This window comes from Geotrypetes seraphini, chromosome 15, assembly GCF_902459505.1.
Source record: "Geotrypetes seraphini chromosome 15, aGeoSer1.1, whole genome shotgun sequence".
Classification (NCBI taxonomy): domain Eukaryota; kingdom Metazoa; phylum Chordata; class Amphibia; order Gymnophiona; family Dermophiidae; genus Geotrypetes; species Geotrypetes seraphini.
The window spans coordinates 24,833,246-24,847,852 of record NC_047098.1 but is presented as its reverse complement, the minus strand read 5'-3'; the positions used below and the strand labels follow the sequence as shown (position 1 = coordinate 24,847,852).

At 44.3% G+C, this 14,607-nt stretch overlaps 1 protein-coding gene across 3 annotated transcripts in view; it reads left to right on the top strand.

Moving 5' to 3' along the window:
- The first annotated feature begins 11,718 nt into the window (after window positions 1-11,718).
- ENO1 (enolase 1) overlaps window positions 11,719-14,607 on the top strand; it is a 39,869-nt gene continuing 36,980 nt past the window's right edge. The window contains exon 1 of one of the 3 annotated variants that reach the window (XM_033922280.1): window positions 11,719-11,871. The gene's annotated coding sequence lies outside the window, so the exon portion shown is untranslated. The remainder of the gene's footprint in view (window positions 11,872-14,607) is intronic. The other 2 variants (XM_033922282.1, XM_033922279.1) reach the window with 2 other exon arrangements.

Genomic DNA, 14,607 nt, shown 5'->3' with positions numbered 1-14,607 from the left:
CTGTAAAACCCTTCCCATCCTCCCTGCTATCTGCTTCTCTCTGTCACCCTGTAGCCCCTGAGAACAGGCTAAGTGAGGGTTGTTTTGAGTCCAAAAGGTGTGAAGAAGAGCTGACAAATATCTTCCTACTTTGAACCACACCAATAATGTTATAGGGGAAAATACTCTCCAGGGATTCAAGACAAAGTTTGACAAGTTCCTGCTAAACTGAAACGTACGCAGGTGAGGCTGGACTCATTTAGAGCACTGGTCCTGTGGGCTGCCGCGTGAGCGGTCTGCTGGGCACGATGGACCACTGGTCTGACCCAGCAGCGGCAGTTCTTATGTTCAGCATTCATTCCTTGGTCATACATGCAGAACACAGATGAACCCTATGAAAATGTAGGATCACAAGCTACCCCCCTTGTTACAAAGCTGCATGGCAAAAGTCCCAAAGCCCTTTAAATCCATATGGCTTTGTAAAAGTGTGTGTGTGTGTGGGGGGGGGGGGGGTGTTTGTAAAAGTCTTAATATACACAAACAAAACCCTAAGATGCCAGACTCTGCATACAGTACATACAAGACCAGAGAAATAAAAAAAGATGCATTTCTAACTGAACAGTGCAAAATATAGGCAACAGATGTAAATTCTCAAAACTGACATATTTCAATCACTACAATGAAAATGAAATCATTTTTCCTACCTTTGTTGTCTGGTGATTTTATTTTTCTACTCATCTTTTCCCAGTCTCTGGTTGCACTTCCTTCTGTCTGTGCTCTTAACTCTGTTTCCAGGGCCTTCTTATGTATTTGCTGTATTTCTCTCCTTCTTCACTTTCTGCCCTACATCCATCTTTCTTCAATGTTTCTGCTTCCTTCTCAAATCTATCTACTTTTCCATGTCTTCCCTTCCCTTCCCATCTATCCACATGCACCATCTCCTCCCTCTCTCTGCTCCATCCATGTGTATTATTGCATCCTTTTTTTCTTCTTCCCATTCCCATCTTTTCTTAAACAGCATTTCTTTCATCTCTTTTTCCTTTTGCATCTCTCCCATCCCTGTGCACCATCTGCTCCCTCTCTCCCCTTCCTCTCAGTCCCTGTGCAGCATCTCCTCTCTTGCCCCTTCTATGGTGGTCTGACATCTTTTTCCTCTCCTTCCCACAGTCTGGCATCTCTCTCCCCTCCTTCCCTTCACCATTTCCCCTACCTTAGTCTGGAATCTCTTTCTCCTCCTTCCCTGGTCTGGCTTCTCTCTCTCCTTCCCTCCTATCTCCAGTAGTGTGACATATTTCTCCTTCCCTTTCCTAGAGTCTGGTATCTCTCTTCTCTCCTTCCCTCCTCCTCCCTTCCCTGGTCTGGCATTTCTCTCTCTCTCCTTTCTCCCTCCCTCCAGCAATCCGACATCTCTCTCCTTCCTTTTAACCCTTCTTGTGGTCTGGTATCTCTCCTTCCCTTCTCCTCCCTACCAATCTCCAGCAAAAAGTAAAGAGGAAAGGGGATCTTAAATTAGATATTGCAGCACCTGGCCTGGGCAGGAATATCATTCCCTAAAAGTTATTAATGCAGGATGAGCACAAGGGGGTCAGCTGGAGGGCTCCAAATCTGTGAGGACTGGGAGAGCTTTGACCATAGCCAGCTGACTTCAAAACTGATTGCTGAGTCCTCTCTGAGAAGTAGGAAAGGATTCACCAGAATATCTGCATCTAACACTATTGAGAGAAATCAGCACACAGAAGAATTGAAGCCATCCTTATGGTGTCTTGACGAGGGTAACAGTGAGGAAGGAACACCTCTCAAAAACTTACAGCTGAAAAGCGAATGCTCTGTGAAGAGAAAGATGCACGTCTTCACCATCCAATCTCCTTCCCAGCAGCTGCTGTTTCACTGTGGGCCACTGGCAGCGTGAATGAGGTAAACACGCTGTCTTCGGTGGTGGCCTGGAAGCTTTCCCTCTTCAATTGCTTCCCGCCTATGCGGGGACAGGATATAGTAGCAAAGGGGAAGCTTTTGGGATGCCAAAAGCAGTGTGTTTACCTCATTCATACTGCCAGCGGCTCAGAGAGTGATAGAGCCGTTTCCGGGAAGGAGAGGCATTGGATCCCGGGGGTGGGGGGTGGAGAGTGGAACCTCAGACAGCTACGCAAGCCATTCAGAAGGTCTCCGCAGGCGTTTACATTGAAGACTACAGTACTGCTCTAGAGAGATTCCCTCTGAGACTCTCCTTCACTCTGATACTGGGAGACCAATTTAATATGAATAAACAAATGTGTTATAATTTAGCATGCATTTGTAAAGCCATCAATTAAAAAAAAGTTACATTCATGATGCAGTAAGCTACAAGTCTAAAATGCACTAATTTAAAAACAAATGTGCTCATAGACATGAGTGAAAACGAATGTACAAAGATTACAGCACTTTTTTTTTTAACATTGAAAGATGAGTTAAAAATGTTGGCAAAGTCCCTAGCTTTACTAACTGTTTTCAAGTTCAACAGTCAGAGGTACAAGTTAAGTATGGCTCACATCTTTAACCATTGAATTAAAGGGAAAAGGGATGGGACTTGTATACTACTTTTTTGTGGATACACATTCAAAGTTGTTTACATATATACCAGTGGTCTCAAACTCAAACCCTTTGCAGAGCCACATTTTGGATTTGTAGGTACTTGGAGGGCTGTAGAAAAAAATAGTTAATGTCTTATTAAAGAAATGACAATTTTACATGAGGTAAAACTCTTTATGGTTTATAAATCTTCCTCCACACCGAAGGCCTGCATGTTCCCCCCTTCTTTGCAGCATCCTCCAGCTTCCCTCCTGGCCTCACGGTCTTTGTTTCAGCTAATTACTGCAGCCTGCAGAGAGGATCACTGGTGCTGTAGCGTTCCTTGCAGGCTGCCGTCGGCCTCCGCAGCACGTTGCCTCTGCTGCGGTCCTGCCTCCTCCTCTGACATCAGGGGCCGGATCATGGCAGAGGCAACATGCTGCTGAGGACAATGCGTGATTATAAGAACATAAGAACATAAGCATCGCTCTGCCGAGTCAGACCACGGGTCCATCATGCCCAGCAGTCCGCTCCCGCAGCGGCCTCCCAGGTCCATGACCTGTAAGTGATCTTTTACCTAAAACTTTTTATTCCCTAATCATTTAATATCCTGTATAGTAACCCTCTATCTATACCCTTCAATCCCCTTTTCCTTCAGGAAATCATCCAATCCCTTTTTGAAACCCAAAATCGTACTCTGCCCTACCACCTCCTCTGGAAGCGCATTGCAGGTGTCCACCACCCTCGGAGTGAAGAAGAACTTCCTAGCATTTGTTCTGAATCTGTCTCCTTTCAATTTTTCTGAATGCCCTCTTGTTTTTGTTGCCCTTGCTAGTCTGAAGAATCTGTGTCTCTCTACCTTCTCTATACCCTTCATGATCTTATAAGTTTCTATCATGTCCCCTCTATGTCTCCGCTTTTCCAGGGAAAAGAGCCCCAGCCTCTCTAGCCTTTCAGCATATGAAAGGTTTTCCATGCCTTTAATAATCCTTGTTCCTCTTCTCTGGACCCTCTTGAGTATCGCCATATCCTTCTTAACGTACGGCGACCAGTACTGAATGCAGTACTCCAGATGCGGGCGCACCATCGCCCGATATAGTGGCAGGATAACTTCCTTTGTTCTGGTCGTGATACCTTATTTGATAATGCCCAGCATTCTGTTCGCTTTCTTTGAGGCCGCTGTGCATTGTGCCACTGGCTTCATTGTTTTATCCACCAAAATCTCTAAGTCTTTTTCCAGTTTGCCTTCCCTCAGTACCATTCCCCCAACATGTAGTTATACATCGGGTTTCCTTTCCCTATGTGCAAGACTTTACATTTCTCTACATTGAAGCTCATCTGCCATTTATTTGCCTCCTCACTCAGTTTGTTCAGGTCCCTTTGTAGTTCTTTACATTCCTCCACAGTTTTAACCCTACTGGAGAGTTTTGTATCGTCCGCGAATTTTATAACTTCGCACTTCGTCCCTGATTCCAGGTCATTAATGAATATATTGAACAGCAGAGGTCCCAGCACTGACTCCTGCGGGACGCCACTCGTGACCCCTTTCCAGTCAGAGTAGTGTCCCTTTACTCCTACCCTCTGTTTCCTGTCCGCCAGCCAATTTCTGATCCATCTGTGCACGTCCCCTTCCACCCCGTGGTTCCACAGTTTCCTTAGTAGGTGCTCATGGGGAACCTTGTCGAAGGCTTTTTGGAAGTCCAGATATACGATGTCTTTGGGGTCACCTTTGTCCAATTGTTCGCTTATCCCCTCAAAGAAGTGCAGTAGGTTCGTTTGACATGATCTTCCTTTACAGAAACCATGCTGGCTTGTTCTCATCAGATTATTTTTTTCCATATGCTCATGTACTGAAGAAATATGGTGCATCTTTTGTATAGTGTACAACCCTGTGCTGCACTGTTTGTGTTATTTTGTATGGAGTGGCTTTTGGAGTGAGTTTTGGCTTTTGTATTGTATTTATGGCTTTCTCATAAACGTAAATAAACCAACTCTAGTGGAGTATATGATCCAATAATATACTGTAAACCGCGTCGAGCTCTACGAACGTGGAGATGATGCGGTATACAAACCTAAGGATTAGATTAGATTAGATTAGATACTAGAAAAAATTCCACTATCACTTATTCAGAGAAGTGCACTCACTTTTTAGCTATAACGGAAAAAGGCCTCAGAAATGGAGCCTACGCACGGTCATAGACTGAATTGATCAAGTTGATCAGCGCAGTTGTCGCGCTCCTTGCTCCAGTCATCGGCCAACAAAAACCCGTTTATTTAATTTTATTTCTAGAATGCTTAAATCTTATTCTATCATATTTATTTATGATGATAGCATAAGATTTAAGCATTCTAGAAATAAAGTTAAATAAACGGGTTTTTGTTGGCCGATGACTGGAGCAAGGAGCGCGACAACTGCGCTGATCAACTTGATCAATTCAGTCTATGACCGTGCGTAGGCTCCATTTCTGAGGCCTTTTCCCATTTCTCATAAACGTACCAAAAAAAAAAAAAAAAAGAACAATAGGAGCGGTCAGGAACTTATAAGAAGCTTTGATGGTCCCTTGTACAACCTCTGCTTAATATCACTATTAGAGCACTTCGGTTGTGGGTCTGAGCATTTATCACTATAATTTTATGCTGCTAGAAAAAAGCAGCGGATTTTTCCAAGTCCATCTTGACAATGGTTTATGGCAGGGGTGTCCAATGTCGGTCCTCAAGGGCCGCAGTCCAGTCGGGTTTTCAGGATTTCCCCAATGAATATGCATGAGATCTATTTGCATGCACTGCTTTCAATGCATATTCATTGGGGAAATCCTGAAAACCCGACTGGATTGCGGCCCTCGAGGACCGACATTGGACACCCCTGGTTTATGGACTTAACAGCTTTTATCACACTCTCTAGCAGTGAATTTCAAAATTTAATTACACACCAAGGGGGATATTCTATAAATGTGCCAAAACTTAGGGCTCCTTTTATCAAAGCGCGCTACGGGGGTTAGCGCGCCGGACATTTCATCACGCGCTAACCCTCGTGGCAGCCTAAAATCCTAAAGCCTCGTCAATGGAGGCGTTAGGTACTAGCGCGGCAGGCGGTTTAACGTGCGGTATTCCGTGCGTTAAACCGCTATCGCACCTTTGCAAAAGGACCCCTTAGTCACCTAAGTTAATTGAGAAATGTCGTTTAAAACAGCAAAAAACAGTACAAAAAGTGCCTACCAGTGCTGGAATCGTGCCTACATAGGCACTTTACCGTGCTTAATGCCACTATGGGTGTGGCTAATGCCTGAAGTGGCATTAGGCGCCATAAAGTACCTAGATGGCATAGATAGCCTTAACAAGCAACTGAAAGGAAAAAGGGGGAAGAGAGCCTTGAAATACCCCTAGTGGCGAAACATGATGGTGTCGGCTTCTTTATTCCCTCTCCGACGCGACCACAGAGCTATGTTTGCTGAATTTTGAAATAATTACATTGAAGAAAATGTATTTAATAATATTTATTGAAGATAAGATGCAGTTTTAAGCACAGTTATAGAGATTTAAAAAAACAAAACAAAACCCGGGACTACTGATAAGACACTGTGATATAGCACTACAGATATTTCTGTCCAACAAGTGTTACTTCTGATGTCCTACAAAAAAAAAACATGGTAGTATTTTTTTGAGTTCTCTACATAAGCATGGTCTATGGATTTCTAATAGTTTATGCTTATTTAGAATTTTTTTTCCAAATTTGAGTGCCTTTGATACTACAGTATAGTTATCGTTGCGCTCAATTGTCTGGCACTCAGTTATTGTTACGCTCAATTGTCTTGCGCTGAGTTATCCTTGCGCTCAATTGTCTTGCGCGCTATTGTCTTTGCACGGTATAGTCTTTGCGCTGAGTTGTCTTCGCGTTTTTGTCGGCGCGCGATTGTCTTGCGCGCAATTGACCTGTCACCGTATATAGATAGGCACCGGACATGTAGGCCCGGAGAACCCTAGCCTACATTTCTGGTGCCTATCTTTCGCAAAGGCGCGATTCTCTATAGGGCACGGGGTCATGGGATTGACATGCGATCGGCGGCCACTTTTTAGGCGGCTGCCAGTATTGGCGCCCTATAGAGAATCCAGGCCTGAGTGAAGAAATATTTTCTCTAATTTGTTTTAAAATGACCATAGGGCTCCTTTTACTAAGGTGCACTAGCATTTTTAGCGCGCGCTAACCACGCACTAAACGAAAAACACTAACGCAAGCTCAATGGAGGCATTAGCATTTAACGCGTGCGGCATTGTAGTGTGTGCTAAACGTTCTAGGGGTTTTTAGTGTGAGCCGTGTAGTAAATACTCCGATGCTCATAGAATTCCTTGCCGGCCCACGCTAAAAACATCTAGCACAGCTTGATAAAAGGAGGTGTTAGTAACTTCACTGCATGCCCCCTGGTTCTTGGAAAGAGTAAACAAACAATTCAAGACTACTTGTTCCGCTCCACTTAGGAATCCCTTTTACTAAACTACAATAAAATTGGCCTTAGCCCAGCGGTAGGGCACTCCGGTCCTCGAGAGCCGTATTCCAGTCGGGTTTTCCGGATTTCCTGCTTTCAATGCATATTCATTTCAATGCATATTCATTGGGGAAATCCTGAAAACCCGACTGGAATACGGCTCTCGAGGACCGGAGTTCCCTACCCCTTGCCTTAGCCCATTCCTTGCACAGGTCATTCCCACACGCTAAAGTCACTTTTATCGCTGGGATAAAAGGGTTGATTTTTCTATTTCCACTATTAATGGCCATGTGCTAATTCTTCTATTAGCATGTGGCCATTAGCACGTGTGAGACCCTACTGCCACCCATTATGTAGGTGGTAAGGCCTCAAATGCTAAGCACATGCTAATCAGTTAGCGCACAGCAATGCAGATGTACTAATTAGTGCAAATCACATCCACCCTCTGCTCCCAGACCCCCAGCACTGACACAATAAATTGTATTTTTTTTAACATAGGGGAAATGCACGCACAGCCATAAATTTCTGCGGAGCACCTCAACGTGTCCCATGGTAAAAGCCATGTTTTTGCTGCAGTTAAGCATGGATTTGAGCTTTTCACAGCTTGGTAAAAGGTCCCATTAGTATTTCATAGACCTCTATCATATCTTCCCTCCAAAGGACAGTCAAAATACAGCATTCATAATAGAGCAATGACTCCAGGCAGCAGCAGCCTTAGGGGTTGGCAAACCAGGCCATTAACTAGGTCAGGGCCAGATTTAAGATGTTAGTTCCCGTAAGGAGGACTGGAGACTGCTTAAAGAGCAGGGGAGGATGGGCCCTTGGAGACTGAAAAGCAGGCATAGGATGTTGGATCAGAGTGCCATGGTAGTGCATCTTTGAAATGACACTGAAAACTGTCCCTAAGGAAAGTGGGAGAGGGCTTCTTTTGGGCCTGGGTACTGGGTAGTTTTTGAAGGGTGAACTTTTGCACCCACCAATCTGTGTTCCAACTCAGCCTGAGCATTATAAAACCAGCCGTAAAACTATCAAGAACCAAATTTATGGAATCTCCTGTCAGCAGCCTATGATGTTCTCTCTGTCCACCAGAGGTCATCATGTGTCTCTGTAATACAGCAGTTATGATGATATCACCAAGAAAAGCCTCAGGCCTAAAAAAGGGATTGTGTCAGGAAGGGTGCCCATGACTATCTGGAGTGGTGGTGGGGGGGGGGGGGTAGCTGGTCTTGTATGGATTGAATATTTGTTTTAAAATAGCTAGTTTTGAGGCTGATGGAATAGAGAGTTCGTCCCATTTGTGATCTTATTTGTGTGGGTTGGGTTATCTAATATTGAGAACAGTTTATTGATTTTATGATGATCTTCTGTGCTGATTTGTTTAGATTAGTACTCTTTCTTCCTTTGCTTTTGTTGCCAAGCTCTTTCTAGGGACATAAGTGCTGAGTTGAACCACTTCTCTGGTTATCTTTGGATTCTTTTGCTGCATTTGAGTCAGGGCCAGTTTGGGGGGGCGGGGAACAGGGCAACTGCCCTGGGCCCTAAAGCTCTGGGGGCCAACTGTGGTCCAGCTTGTCTTTTTCCTTCTCTCCGCACTGGTCTGATGTTACCCTTAACTTCTGTCTCGCTGACAAATCCATTTTTTGTTGCAAGGGTCTGCCAGTTGCATCATTAGGGACAGACTGCAACAGAAGGAAAGTAGGGAGGGGACCCACAAGCAGCACTTCAGAATTGCTGCTGCAGCTGGTGATCCCCTGCAACAAAAATGGATCTCTCAATCAGACCAAAGTGCAGGCGACATTGGACTGGCATGGATAGAAGGGGGAGCACATGCCGGGCTGAGGAAGCCCCCTACATCAGCTGTTTTTTGGGGGGGTTTTAAGTAGAAAAGGGGAGGGGGTTAAATGAAGTACCAGAATGGGCATGGGGAGAGGTGAAGGGGAAGAGCTTATGGGGGCTGGAAACAGAGGAGAGAGATGGTGTGCAATAGTCTGAAGGAAGAGAAGAGAAAGGGAAAGAAGTTGGAGCAGTGTGAGGAAGGGAGAAAGAGATGTTTGAAGGGAGGACTGTTGGGAAAAGATTGTGGCCCTGGGGATGATGCAGTTAGAGAGAGATATGGAATGGGAGGGTAGGGTAATTGGAAAGAGTAAGGGAGAGATGGTGGACCTAGGGAAGGAAGGGAGGGAGGGAGAGATGCAGCAACTTTTTTCCCTCCATTACATTGTTCTGTATCAAGGGGAGAGGGAAGAACAACAGAAAACAGAGAGAGCAAAATGTTGGACCATGGGGAGAGAGGAGGAGAGATGAACACATGGGAGGGCAGGAGGGAAGAGAGATGGAATAAGAAGATGCAAGGGGATGGAACGAAAGGGACAGGGAGATATAGCCTGACAAGTTGAGAGAGGGAGGGGGATTGTGGAAGAGGTCAAAAGGGCGATAACAAGAAGATGAGTAAGAGTACAGTGATAGAAAGGCATTAATGGGGAATAGATGGAAGGAAATATGAGTCTGGGAAAGGAGTAAGATGGGAAATGTGAGAGCTAGGGACTGAGAGGAGATGGAATATTGATAGGTAGCTGAAAATTTAAAAAGAAGGGTGAGAAAGAGGGCAATATTTGAGTGGACAGAGGCAGTAAAGAAAAAAGGGAAGAATGCTGAAAGGGAAAAATCAATATGATGGAGACAGGCATAGTGAGGAAATGGAACAAGAGAGGAGAAAAAAATGGACAGCAGACACTGGAAAGAGAATTAGTAGAAGACAGACAAAAATCAGAAAGAGAAACTGGGACCAGCTCTTGTTTTTTGCAGAAAGTGCTTAAAAAAATAATGTAAACATGTTTATATGTTGGCCGTCTCAGAAACACAAGCAAATACAATCACAATGTTTCCCTTCTTATTCACTGGCATACCCCATTGTAGGTCTCACTCATCAAATACCATGCTCCAAGAGAATCACACATTTTCTTACCCCAGTGACACAACACTACTGCAGACCTGGGAGTTCCAGACAGACATTCTGATTATGCATGGATTTACAATCTGCAGATTCTTAAATAACCATTGCTGCTGTCCATCCAGAGCCCAGCTGTGCATTGTTCATCTTAAATAAATTGTTTCATTATTACTTTTTTATTTTTTGCATGTAATCAATCAGATTGCTTAGATGAAAAATCAATCTTGCATTTTAAGACTTTTTAATGGTACTTAAAATATGCCCCTTGTCCTACTCTTACCACTCTATATACACAGCAGCATTAACTCTTTGGTGGACCCTAGGCAAACAATGACATTGGGCCCCCATCATAATATAGATACTGTATGTTTTAAAATTCCTACAAATGGAACCCTGGGTAGCTCTGACTGCAAAAGAAAATCAGTGGCAAATGAAGCAATTGGTGACTCCTTCTGTTGACTAGAGGAAAATCCACAGGCCTCTGTGGGCAGTGGTGGCTCTGGTTCTCCTATCCATCTTCTTTCCACCACAATTTGCCTGGGAGCCTCTGAATTGGCACATCTGAGAGGACCCCCTCCTAAACGCTAATGTCCCAGGGTATGACTACGCCTAGTCTATGAATTCTGAAGCTTAATGCCACTATAACCCTCATCCCCTTGTCAAATGCAGTATCATTTAACCCAGAGCGCATGAATTACAAAACATTTGTAGTGGGATGTTTGTTAGCATTCACCTCATAGCATGAGTCTCAGCCCCCCAAAAACCCACCCCAATTAAAATTGAGCTTCATCATCCATCATCCACCATCCACCCATAGTAAAATCATGCATTTGCGGTAGCATTCTTAAGACAGGCTCAGTAAAGAGAGAGATAGAGGAATGGAATGGCTAAAAAGCAGCATTACTCTGAGGCATTCTAAGTTTCCTGTGATGAGTCAGGGAGGAAGGAAGCAATAGAAAGTTTCAAGGACTGGAAGATTTCAAGGACATATTCATTTCATTGGCAGGAGTGGGAGGCCAAACTCATTTTTAAATACATGGGATTTCCAGAAGAAAAACCATACCACCCACGTCAGTTGTGAATTTAATAGCATTTGCTGTAAAAGGAATCGATGTGTCTTTCAGACGTTTTAAGTTACCCAAATATGGAATTAAAAAAAAAAAAATCGATGCTGCTTTTAAGAGAAGATGAGTAGGGATGACATGGAAATTATGCAAGTCATCGTTTTGAGTGCTGAGGAGAGGAGCAAACTTCTCTTCAGAGGTAAGTCTGGTTATAAATCAGCTCACAGAGAAACTAGACAGCTCATTTGTACAAGCAATGCATCATGCGGGTGTTCTGCATAATTTGGGTATTTTCCAGGTATTTTCCGAGCCCTCCTCTATACAAGACCCTGCAAGCCTGCAAAGCACAAGCACGCTCAACGCACGTATCACTTGGTGACTAATAGACTGCAGATGCTTGTGCGATGCTCATCTTTAAACTGTTCCATTATACTTTTTTTTTTTTTTTTTTGCATTTAATCAATCAGATTGCTTACATCAGAAATCAACCCTGCATTTTAATCGTTTTCAAGATGCTTAAATATGCCCAAATCCTCCTTAGACTAACGACTGGGCAAGACACGCCCAGCGCTACCCACACTCCGTCCGCATTCACGTCACTCTCCGAGTTGGTGCGAGACGGCACGTCCGGCTCGTGCCCGCTGGCCACGGGCAAGCGCGTGACCGCAGCCCACCCAATCGCCGGAAAGGACAGGCGGGCTCTGTGCCCGTTCTGTCCAATGGGAGGAGGCTCCGGCTGGGTGTGTTTCCTGGTTGAGAAGGGCGGTGCGTTGGGGCTGTTGGGTCCCAGTCGGTCTGCAGCTTGAAACCCGGGTGCGTTGTGTCTTCTGAGTTGCGGCCAGGCCATCGCCAGGTAAGGGCCAGGCGCTCACCCCAAGGCCACGTCCTTTTCTACTGGATGATAAGCGCCTTTTTTTTGCTCCGGGTAGATTGTAAGATGGGGGATTTAAGAAACTTATTTGTCAATGTTCTAGTTCAGGGATCTCAAAGTCCCTCCTTGAGGGCCGCAATCCAGTCGGGTTTTCTGGATTTCCCCAATGAATATGCATGAGATCTATGTGCATGCACTGCTTTCAATGCATATTCATTGGGGAAATCCTGAAAACCCGACTGGATTGCAACCCTCGAGGAGGGACTTTGACACCCCTGATCTACACCCTTGTGTGTATTCAGGGGTCTCAAAGTCCCTCCTTGAGGGCCGCAATCCAGTCGGGTTTTCAGGATTTCCCCAATGAATATGCATGAGATCTATGTGCATGCACTGCTTTCAATGCATATTCATTGGGGAAATCCTGAAAACCCAACTGGATTGTGGCCCTCAAGGAGGGACTTTGAGATCCCTGTTCTAGTTGGTGGTTTGAATTGCTGATAGTCCTGCTTGCATTCCGAGAATCTAACTTAAAACCGGGCATTTATCGTAATCTGGCTTTTTAGCAGTCGATTTTAAACAGGGACTAAAATCCTCCCAAGAAGCGGTGCAGGAGCCTGAATCACGGGCTCCTTGCGTTATCGTTGCAGAGCTATTGGTTTAAAGTCGTAAAGGCTCATAGAACACATTTTAGGTAAGGTGAAGGCTGCTGTAATAGGACCTGAGGGGGGGGGGCAGTTGCACAGTCTTTTCCCTCCCCTGTTCCTCCTCCTCCCCCCCACCCCATAGGAACTTCGTATTCATAGGACAAGCTGGAAAGGAGTTTTCAACTCCTATTTTGCACAGTCGGTATTGTGATTCAAAAACTGTGCTCCCCTCCCCCCCCCAATTAGAAGAATGTGGGGTTTTCAAGGGATGTTAATGACAAGTTAGGTCTGATCACCGCTGTTTCCTGTTTGGGAAGTTGTGTCCAAATACAGTAACTGGCCTAGCTTAAAACAAGATTGCTTTTTGCATACATTTTTTTAAATTTTATAGCATTTACAGTGTAGGAGTGGCCAACTATGGTTAGAATCCCTGTCTCAGCGCCCTGAGGTTGTGGCCTCCATCCCTGTGCTGCTTCTTATGACCCTGGGCAAGTCATTTTTCCCAGGTACCATAGTTAGATTGTGAACCTGCTGGGACAGATAGGTAGAAATACTTGGAAGTACTTGAATGTAAATTAAATAAATACTGTACTACTGTCTGGGATATAGGAGCCAGTTCTGTATTGAACCATCTCCTTGACTGTGTCCAGGGAGCGAGGTAATTTTACATTTCCATTGGGTTTTAGCACACCCAATGATTTCAAAAAGTTGGGTCCTATGGTTTGGGATTTGTGGCTTCTCTGCTGTTACAGCACAATCTGTGACTTAAAATATGTAAGAATGTTGTAACTTTCCGGCTGCTTCCTGCTCCCATGGCGGAGGAATCTGTTTCCTTTCTGTGATTCTTTCTAACCGTTACTTTTAGCGCTGAATTGTTCCTGGGAGAGATGGCTAGGTATTTGTGAATAGTATATGAAGTGATAGCACTGCTTTTCTCTCTCGATTGCATTATTGTATGAACTGGTAAGAAACTTCATGATCTTGATATCAACTAGTAGGATCACTTTTTTTACCTGGGACTATAGGGGGGATGGGACAGACCACTCTTTTTCATGAGTTATATCTTAACCACTATATAAAAAGTTGTAAAGATCTTTCAAATGGCTCATCTTCTGCATAAGACTCTAGAGAATTTTTGAATAATAGTAATCAGAATTTTTGGACAGAAAATGCCCCTTAATCCTGATGCCACGACTCCAGAACCTATGCTATGAAAATGCACAACACATACATCTTGGTATAATATAAACAATATGCAGTGGGCAGAAGGCTGCAGATGTGCTCTGTTATACATATATATATCAAGTAGCATTCACATGAATTTGTTAGTGTATGCCATGCCCAAGTACTAAACGGGTGACTTTCACTTATTAAAGCATACTCCCAACCTTGCTTTCCTCACCTTCAGGCAAGTTTTTGTTCAGGAGCCAGCACACTGATAGAATTTGCTTCTTGAAACATATTTCAACTTATTCTGGCGTAGCAGTTTCACTTAAAGCTTGAGTTATCATACAACAACATGAATACATTAAACCAGTGGTTCCCAACCCTGTCCTGGAGGACCACCAGGCCAGTCGGGTTTTTGGGGTAGCCTTAATGAATATGCATGAAAGACATTTTCATACAATGGAGGTGATGGGCATGTAAATCTACCCCATGCATATTCATTAGGTCTATCCCAAAAACCCGACTGGCCTGGTGGTCCTCCAGGACAGGGTTGGGAACCACTGTATTAAACCACATAATAAACCCAGAGAGGAGAAGTTTTTATTATTACTTTTTTTTTTTAACACTCTAATACAGGGGTGTCAAAGTCCCTCCTCGAGGGCCGCAATCCAGTCAGGTTTTCAGGATTTCCCCAATGAATATGCATGAGATCTATTTGTATGCACTGCTTTCATTGTATGCTAATAGATCTCATGCATATTCATTGGGGGAATCCTGAAAACCCAACTGGATTTTGGCCCCTAAGGAGGGACTTTGACACCCCTGCTCTAATAGGAACCAGGGCCCTTAGAAGCTAAGCTAAGAAGTTAGGTTTGAAGGAGAGATGGGGAGGAGGGGATCTGTTGTA